Here is a 9644-nt window from a genome sequence, read left to right on the forward strand (position 1 = left end):
GAGGATAGGGATAAGAAAGAGACAGGGAATTATCAGTACAGGTGAAGGAGGATCTAGTTTTCAGGCTCAGCTCACCAGCTGTGCTGCTTGAGTCAAGGACTAACTGTTTTCTCTTCTGAGATCAAGGCCCCAGCAGAATTTTAATGCATTGGGATCTACACATGCAAGTCTGATGCTGCAGCAAACTGCAGTGGAGGAGGAAGAGCTTTTAAATTCAGCCCAATGCTCTCTCTCCCAGCTGTTGACTAAGAAGATAAGGCTACAGAATTACCAATAACTAAAGAGTGCAGAAATATCGCTGCACAGTTAACGCTAGGTCAGATTGTTGACAGTGGCTCAGAAGGCAGATTTGCATGTAAAACATGACAGAACTGTCACTGCAGATGCTCTTGTTCATTGGAAATCCCTCATTCAGATATTGACTCGGTCCTTTTCTATTTACTTGCTAAAGTCTAATTAGACAGCAGCATGGAATGATATGGCTGTAGTTTATTCTGTTAGTACATTGTTCAAAGCACGTACAAACAAAATAAAGTAGAACGTTAAGAATGAAAAGGAAAATAAACTTTATATTTGGGAAGATACTTTACCAGATGAAATTACCTGTTTCTTTTAGATGAGGAAGCTTTTATCTACCTCTCCCAGATTTCTAAATTTTAGGAATCTGTAGTGTTAAGTAAACAAAATATGGTTAAGGAGTGTGATGCTAATCTTGTAAGAACAGGTTGTCCCCAGAGTAATCTAAAAGCGATCAGTGGAGGATAAAACATTTTGAAATAATGGAGCTTTTGAGTGTAGTAACGTTATCAGGAATTCTAAGAGTCTCTGGCTGTTAGAGCAAAGCACCAGCAATGTATTGTAGAATGAACCACTCCAACAGGACAAATAAAGCTGGAGTTTCATAACAAGATTATTATTGTAGTCTATTGTTGAGTATTTATGAAGGTAATTCTGAGCTTACTTAAGCTCTTCAAAGTGCATTAGAACTTCTAAAATAGCTGCAATGTAAACAATCTGCTTAAAAATGTTGAATCATTTCAATACTTTGAAAATACTATGGAAATGGCAGAGCAGTGTTATTTACCTGGTACACGTATTGAGCACGTTTTAGGCTGGAAAAGGATTGTGTTTTGTCTCTGTGGTATTACAGAAATCACCGCAATTTTCAGATCATAAACTAGCATATAGACTCTTAAGAGCTATTTCTTGAGCTTTAGAAAATGTGTTTTGCTAGACTCTTGGATTTTGTTTTCACTTAGAATCTGCTTGAAGGACCTAAAAACTTGGCTGACCACCCATTTGTGTGGAAATAAGCGGTGCTGAGAAAGGGTTATTCTTGACCATGAGTGCTGTCAGAAGTGTAATGGAGCAGAGTTTCTCCCACAGTGCTCCAAAGATCTCAGCTGACATCTTCCTTTTGCATCACATTAGTTCTGAGGAGAATTTTAAGGTTTTTCTGAGTAATGTAGGAAAAATGTAAAGAAGGAGTAAAGGCCTTCCACAAATATTATCATAGAAAAATTTATATTGGAAGGGACCTCCTGTTCCCACCTCTGACTCCAAGCAGAGCTGCCTTCACAGCTGCACAGTCTTTTTTCTCATGCAGCTAACCTTCATTTCTATAAGGGTATACTCTTGATAAAAAGTACTTTATTTTCTGTCCACCTAGCCAAATCCACTGCCAGGGTGAGAATCCCTGTTTTCAGTCATTCATGGAGATGTTGTGAGTCTGACTTTAAGATATGACTCTAAGAATAATCTAAGAAAGATATCATTGTAGAGAGGAGTGAAGAAATGTTTAGATAAAAATGGAAGGGCTCCAATTAGGCAGAGAGGTGTTAGGAAATGCACAAGAGTTTGTGGGTATAATTGAGGGAAATTCTCTAAGGCGAAACAAGGTCAAAATTATGAGGGTTTTGTTAAAGTGAGTGGAATAACATCACAGGAATAACTTTTACAATGCATTTTTCAGTAAGCTTTTCCCTATTATCCCATTCTTTAGAGAGCAGTGGCTGTTAAGGTGTCTATTAAAATACAGTGTCACTTTAAAATTAGGTTAGAGGATATTATCTAAAAAACACAAGATTTACTTGTGTAAGTGAAAAAAATACAGATAAAATCAAACATGATTACAGGGTAAATGCAAGTTACAGAGACATTTTAAATACAATCAGGTAAGTATTTTGAACAAAACAGTCATATGTAATAGGGATACTTTTTATCTGAAGGTTGTATTGTGCAAGTATTCTGTATTAATTTAACATTAAGCATGTCACTTTTTCCTGGCTTTCTGCTTCTTAATGAAATAGTTTTAGACCCATTAGCATGGCACTGATGTGGCATAGCTACTACAGGTGTTCACTTTTTAGGTATTAAAATGAATGTACTGTGCCATATCATGTAGATTTTCAGCATGCATTATATATATGCATCTCTATAGCATTTTCCTTTTGAAGTGCTCTGCAGGAAAAACAGGGATGGAAAATCTGAATTTAACTGCTGGAAGTTTTAAATTTTACATCTAGAATAAGGTGATCTAATCTGATTTAAGTCTGTTATGAAAGAAATAAAAAGATTAGCATCACCAATTCCAATGTTTTTTATACCAGACAAAAGTTGACAGACTCTCAGTACAGCAATGTTTTTATCTTGCTTGCCCCTTTTACATAAAGTACTAACAATTTCCTCAGTGTGGCTATTATGTGCTTATGGTGTTTTTCTCTTTTTTTCCCTTGTCTTCCTTTTACTTGTTTATATATGAGTATTTTATTTTTTTCTCGTCATTTTACATACTCTGCAGTATACTGGATAAGTATATCTGTGCTGTTCTTTTAGGCTGGTCTCAAGTTTATCATCCCTAAATGCCAAATGCCTCTGCTGTTTTTTGGGAAGATGTCTACTCTGGCAATATTTGAAAGACAAAGAAATGGAAAGAGCAATATATCAAAGGGCAGCTGCTGCTTCCACTAATTCAGGGCAGTTCTTTTGTTGGGTGTTTTTTTTAAAGCTGCTGCTGGGTGTTGCTGCTCCTGCTGTCTGCCGCTGCAGGCACCAGCAAGCAAAACTCTAGTTGCTTTTGCTGTTGCTGGGTTGGAATGCTCCAAAGTGTCTTAGGATACAGTCTCAGTATGTCTGAACAGCTTTGAGACTGTTTTAAGCTTGAAGATATTGATCTGCAGCTGTGCTGAGATCTAGATAATAATTCTAGCCAAATCAATTTTAAGTTGGCTTTCTTTTTTTTCCTTTTTGTTGCTAATTTTTTTCGAGGGGAGGTGTTACTAAGAGAAGTAAATTGCAAACTTTGAACTGACAGATACTTCTGGTATGTACAGCTGCTGCTGTGGCCCCTGCCAAAGTGCTTTTAAAATCTGCTACCTTCAGTAATGATAACTTGGCACATTTGTTGGCAATGAATTCCCTCCACGTTCCCCAGTGAAATATAATTCATGGTGTTAAGGGTGGTGGTTGAGCTCAAGTGAAAGACTAATTTAAAGTCTTGAGTTGGTAATGTAATAATGGCAGTGGACATGACATTCTTTGAGTTTCTAGATTCTGGGTGAGAGTTATTCTGAGTACTACTAAAAAAGAAGGCTGCATCATTGCTTATGAAAAGTCTCACTGATGATGGGATATTTATTCAGCATTAGTCTCACTGATAAGGGGATAATTATTCCTTCTTCAGAAACTTCAGTTAGCAACTATGATATTAAGAATTCCATCTGGAAAGGAAAGGTTGTTTTCCAGTTATGAAGGTAGTAGTAACTTATGAAAATATAATTGTGAAATGTAGTCAACAGCAAAGACCCCAATAAGGAACAAAAGTTGTATTCATAAAATGATGTAAGATTAATTTTTTCTATTGAATTTGTTAGCTCTTTCCGTACATCTGCATGTTTTTCAAAAGCAATTCTTAGCGAAAACAATTCATATGAAAGGAAATTAAAAAATCCCCACATTTGTCTGTAATATAGGAATTGAAGGGAAGCAGTGCTTGGGAGGTATTCCTGTTTAGTTTTTTTAATGTGGTTGGATAATAATGATCATAACAGTTATCACTGAGTGTATTAAAAAGACACCATAAAGCCCAAAGATTAAGATTTCATCTCTAACAGCTTTTGTGTTATACTGAAGTTGTAAACATTTTTCCTTAAGGCTTTGAAGGTGTCAGTGGAAACAATTTATTTTTTAAATTAAAAGGAGCAGAGAAGGGGATAATTAAGGAGTCCAGGAAAGAAAATGAAGACCCTACATTTCACCAAACTGAAACCAAATAATATCTATTACAGAGCAGGTTTTGGGGCCTCAACTAATTTTATTCAATCAACTTTAAAATTATCCATGGGATGGTTTTCAAAATTGCTGAAGAGACTTTAAAAAACAGCATCAGAATGAGACAAATCATGGAATACCAGCATAGTGTGAATGTGTAGTACCTGTTTTTCCAAGGGGAATCTTCAGAGCGTTACTACTTATCAGTAAATCTAATTTTAATACCTTCTCAAATATTCCTAAAGTAATAGGGCAGTCATTCTTAAGAGCATAAAGATGTTTGCTAATGCATTAATAATGAGGGTTAAACAGGAGGAAGTTACTGTGCCTGACATTAAAATACTGACATTTACCTGCAATTAGTGTTGCTGCAGTACTTATGGCCCAGCTGATGTTCAGCAGCAGGATCTCAACAGCAGTGTTAGTTTCTTGTCTGTGGCAAGGATCAATATTTGAATGCTGAACTTCATGATTTAATTTTATTTTTGAAAGGTAGAAAATGGGAAAGATTTCCTTGGTTTATCCTGATCTTAGGAAGACATTAAAATAGTTCTATTGTTATTCCCAGAGAGACACTGAAGAAACATATATTAGATATGCATGATACAAATTAGAAACACAAATGCCTAAAATAGACAAGTAGTAGTGCTGTTGTTTCTTGCTGAAACGAAAGGATTATTTTTGGGATAATCTTCTGAAATTTGCAGCCCAGGTTTTCCCCTGTGCCGCTTTTCCTCAGATATTTCTCTTTCAGCATGTTTTTGTCCAAGAATACCTTCATTTCCTTTCTGGCAGGATGGAGATGAAGCCAGTTCAAGAACTGCCTCTTACAGTTTTCAGCTGCTAAGAACTCAAACTGCTGTTCAGCAGTAGCTGTTAGCACAAAGTCCTTCATACTGAAATATCTGGCCAGTGTTATGCCTTTCATTATAGTCATGGCAAAATAGAAAGTGCTGTCATTGTGGTTATAATTTAAATAACATAAGCATTTATACTTCTATAGGATGTTTCTTAGGTTTATTCAGATATCAGTAATTTTTTTTGAAGTTTGATGGCTGGCTACTCTTCCATCAGCTTCAAAGTCTTCTAGACACCTTGGTCTCATTAAGAAATTTAAAGTAACATTGTAGTTTGAAAAATTCTACCTTGTGATAGGTGTCCCATTGGAATCAAACAAAATGAATGCTGAGGAGCCTATGCTGCATGACACTTCCTACCAAATATTTCATTCATATCTCACCTCAATATACAATTAATTCTGTATAAGGTGGTATCTGGAGACCTAAACAACAAAACCAGTGTAGATAAACTGTTGTTTATTGATTGTGTTTTAAAAATGTTTTACAAATATATAAAAATTAAAGGGGAAGAAATTAGAAGTCACAAATGTTATTCAAATTCTTGAGCCATTTTCTTATGTGTATTACCTTTCTCCTCATGGCTCTACTGAAAGGAATAATCTCATTCCTTAATATACATCCTGAATTGTAGAGATCTTGATCTGTTTCTGAAGTACAGCCCTGTTATTTAGTCTTCTACAAGTGGAATTATTACCAGTCTATAAAAATAGCTGTATTTTGTATGGTATGTTGTGAATGTCAGTAGACCTTTAGATGTAAATCCTTTTATTCCAGGAAACAGTACTCATGTTTTGGACTGACTTGGAGCTGCTGGCACCTCCTGCTGCTCTGAGAAGGAGGAGATGGGCCTGGAAGATGTTGTGTATCCATGGTCTGGCTCTCCAGCTGTGCATCCTGACCCCAGCCTAGAACCAGGCAGGAGAAGTAAATGCACCAGCTCTATTTATTGTTTATGTAGTGGGAAAGCCAATAGACCCTTGTTACAATATTTGTTGTTAGCTAGAAGGTTCCAAAGAAAGCATCTAAAATAAGAGAGGGGAAAAAGTAAGATTTTCTATATTTTTAGCAAAAAGTCTTTCAGAATTAAATTTTACTATTGGAATTGCAAGTAATGATCCTACTCTTACCTCCTTCCCTGATCTACAGCCAGATCTCATGCTTTTTCTACATTTTCCAGCTATTGGTTAGTCCACTGAAGGTTAGCTATTTAATTGCACTGTGTTTTATTTCTGATACAATTTCAACATAAGACTGTGATTTATTTTTTTACTCAAATTAAAAGTAATGGGGCAAAACAGATATGAAAAGACATTATCCAGCTCCAGTGGCTTAAAAAATTAGTTTTTCTCCAACATATTACAAGACAATTGTGAAATATAGGTATGCAGGTTCATGTATTAGTAATGGACATATGCATGAGCTTATTTTTAATTTGCTTTCCTATTTCAGCACATTCTTTATGAAAGAAAATTCTAAAGGTGCATCATTAACAGCTTGCCAATCAGAGTCCTTACAGGCTTTTGTAGTTATGCTAAGCAGGATTTGCTTATGGTAAAAGACCACAGAAATCTTACCTTGATGCAGTGATTATTGCTGAAGGGTTTTCTCAAGTTTACATCTTACAACTACTTATTCAAATATTTCCAAACACTGCACTACCTCAAACCTGTATTAGAGCTGTCTCATTAAAAGAATTGGCTTAACTCCTATTTTTAGTTTGATATTGGTCAATTAAACCAGACTTTTAAAATGCTGTAGAAGGGAACTCAGAAAAGTCTTTAACTTTGGAGCATAAACTTCACAAGTGTTGCTTATCCATTTTTTAAAAATAAAGTACTGCTGTTCTAACTGCCATCCAAAATCTCCCTAAGTTCAATGATTTCTGAAAATATTCAACCCTTAATGAGTTTTTGTCTTGGTGGACAATAGCAACTCCACTTGTAAAACAGAAAAAGTCTATTCTGCAAATGAAGCTATTTGCACAACACCTGGATAGGAATGAACATTTTTGAATAAATGAGCCAGAGTTTTTGAATCTCATCTCAATTTATAGGCCATGCAACCTAAAGGAATTAATACTGGGAGGACAGATCAAGGAATGAGAATATACAAGTGATCAGGATAATTGTTAGCATCAATCTGCTAGTAAATTATAATTTCAGCTTATTAGAATTATTTTATAATAAAAAATATCATTTTTCCCCTTTGCATCTTAACAAGGATTTCCATTGTTAGAAGACACTTTGCAACTGTTGGTGCTCCAGATATTAATTTTTTATCCTAACTCCTCCTAATTTGCATTCAAAAGATGATTACTGTAGATGTTGTGAGTGTAATAAGCATTGCAGAAGGTTAGTCTGTTCTGAACTGTTGCAGTTCTTAGAAAGCTTAATTACCTTAGTAACCTTAAAATTGCAGGAAATGTTATTATGTTAAGATATTTCTTATGATAATTTGCTCTGCACAACATCTTCAACACTGATGGTCAGCAAATTTGAAATTGTGTTTCAGATACAATTTTTTCATAAAATGCTATTCACCTTCGATGAAAGGAAGTGTTAAAACATCAGCCCAAGGAAATAACATCCAGTGAAATTGGTACAAAAACATCAAATACTTTTTTCTGGTCTCATAATTATTGAACAGATATGAGATGAGGTCTTAAAATCATATTGCAAACAGCTTATTCACAGGAAGGCAAACTAATTTATAAATGGGATGTTGTTTGGAGGTTTACACTGGTAAAGGACAACATAAACCCTGAATATTCTGGATTGTGAGTTCTTGATATATTTTGTATTGCTTCAGAATAAAAGCTTCTAGAAATATTTTGATGCCTTTTCTGTAAAATTAAGCTTGTAATCAGATGAAAAACATCAGACAAGGCAATAGCAAAATGTTATGCTCTGGTATTTCTTTTTTCCTCCAAATTCAGGAACAAATAGGTACAAAAGAATAAAATACACGTAAACCTGCTGTGATGTGTACCATGGAATAACCTGGTATTATTTTTTTAAGATACTTTCAACTGCAAAAAACTCTAAGAGACAACAAATATCAGGAGAAAAAAACCAATAAAACATTCATTTTGTAAGCAGCGTTATTTTTTATTTCCTGAGAAAACTAAATAAATGGTGAGCTGCTTTGGTTACTTCTGATGTCTGTCTAAGTAACTACAAGTTTATAAAATGATACTTAAGTGACATTTGGGATTTGATTTCTAGTAGGAAGCATATGTTATCTAATGAATAAGGTAAATTCCTGTTATTGATGAGTGAACTTTGGAGTGGGTCCTCAGGTTGAACATATGTGAGTTTTCTTCCTTCTCTTTTTCCTTTATTGTTGGAATATACTGGGAACACTTTAAAATGAGATTATAAATATATTTTTGATTATTTTCATATTTCTATTGTTCCTTAACTGTATAGAGACTTCGAAAATGAGATAAACCAGTTTTGCTAGAAGGCAGTGAAAGGCATATGGCAGCTTCCCTAGCTGGACAGCTGCATTCTTTCTCTTTCTTAGTTATTTAAAAAAAAATCTGAATATGAAACTTTCAAACTACTTATGTAAATCAGAGATAATTTTTTGGGTTATGGTGGAGTTTCTCTTTTTGGGGAAGTTTAACTTCTAGGAGGACAGACATTCATTGATGCTGAGGTGTGTGACAGTGCTAAGTGTGGAAAACTTCCATGAATGATGAGTGGTATGTTGGATATACTTGTTAAAGGCAGAAAAGTAGCTGTCTGAATTCAAGCACTGATATGTTTTCGCAAAGCTTTGTCTTTAAGAGGTTTCAGAAGAAATGAATCTGTTTACAGTTGGTGTCCTCTGGCTCAGAAAGTAACCTTTGTTAGTTCATCCTGGTATTCCTTACTAAATGTATCTATTTATTTTTTTTAGTTATATGTTCTGTTTTAGCTGTGATGAAACTTCATGAATGTTTCACAGTGAAGTAATCTTTCCTGAGTGTCTTGGTGTACTCCTATTCTGGCTGCAGGTGTCTGAGGTTTTGATTATTCAGGTCAGAAAGCTGGCTAGGGAAGGCCACTTTGTACTTACTTCCTTCCACTTTGTACAATTGGCTTAACATTCCTTGGAAAACAGTGAAGATGGTATAATCGCCCTCAAACATGTCCCAAAAAAGACATTTCCAGGGTTACATAGAAGCAGAAAAATACTTCCATGCCCTGCCTTTTATACAAACACTTTATTTCTTGTTCTTTCTGATATTACTTCACCACAGCTGACTACTTGCAAGGTATTAAATTCTGACCCTACCCTACAGTTTCCTTAAATTAGTAGGGGCCCTTTTTCAAATTACTTTCAACCATCCTCTTCTTGGGTAGCTATGTTCGCACATGATGAAAATATTTTTTTCCATAATTTTGTGAGACATTCTGGTACCTTGTTGCAAGTAATTTTGTTTAGGATTTTATGTTGCTGAATTAAAATTTAATTTAGCTTTATTTGAATATATCATCTAAAGAGTTTTCTTTTTCCAAGTAAAGAGTT

The 9644-nt window shown here is 34.9% G+C and overlaps 1 long non-coding RNA gene across 1 annotated transcript in view; it reads left to right on the forward strand.

Moving 5' to 3' along the window:
* The window catches only part of LOC147653102 (uncharacterized), an 88200-nt gene extending 79922 nt beyond the window's left edge, over nt 1-8278 (forward strand). Inside the window, exon 5 of the long non-coding RNA XR_015286710.1 lies at nt 5904-8278. This is a non-coding gene — a long non-coding RNA (uncharacterized LOC147653102). The remainder of the gene's footprint in view (nt 1-5903) is intronic.
* Nucleotides 8279-9644: the final 1366 nt, after the last annotated feature.

This window comes from Cyanistes caeruleus, chromosome 5, assembly GCF_971803275.1.
Source record: "Cyanistes caeruleus chromosome 5, bCyaCae1.hap1.1, whole genome shotgun sequence".
NCBI classification, from domain to species: domain Eukaryota; kingdom Metazoa; phylum Chordata; class Aves; order Passeriformes; family Paridae; genus Cyanistes; species Cyanistes caeruleus.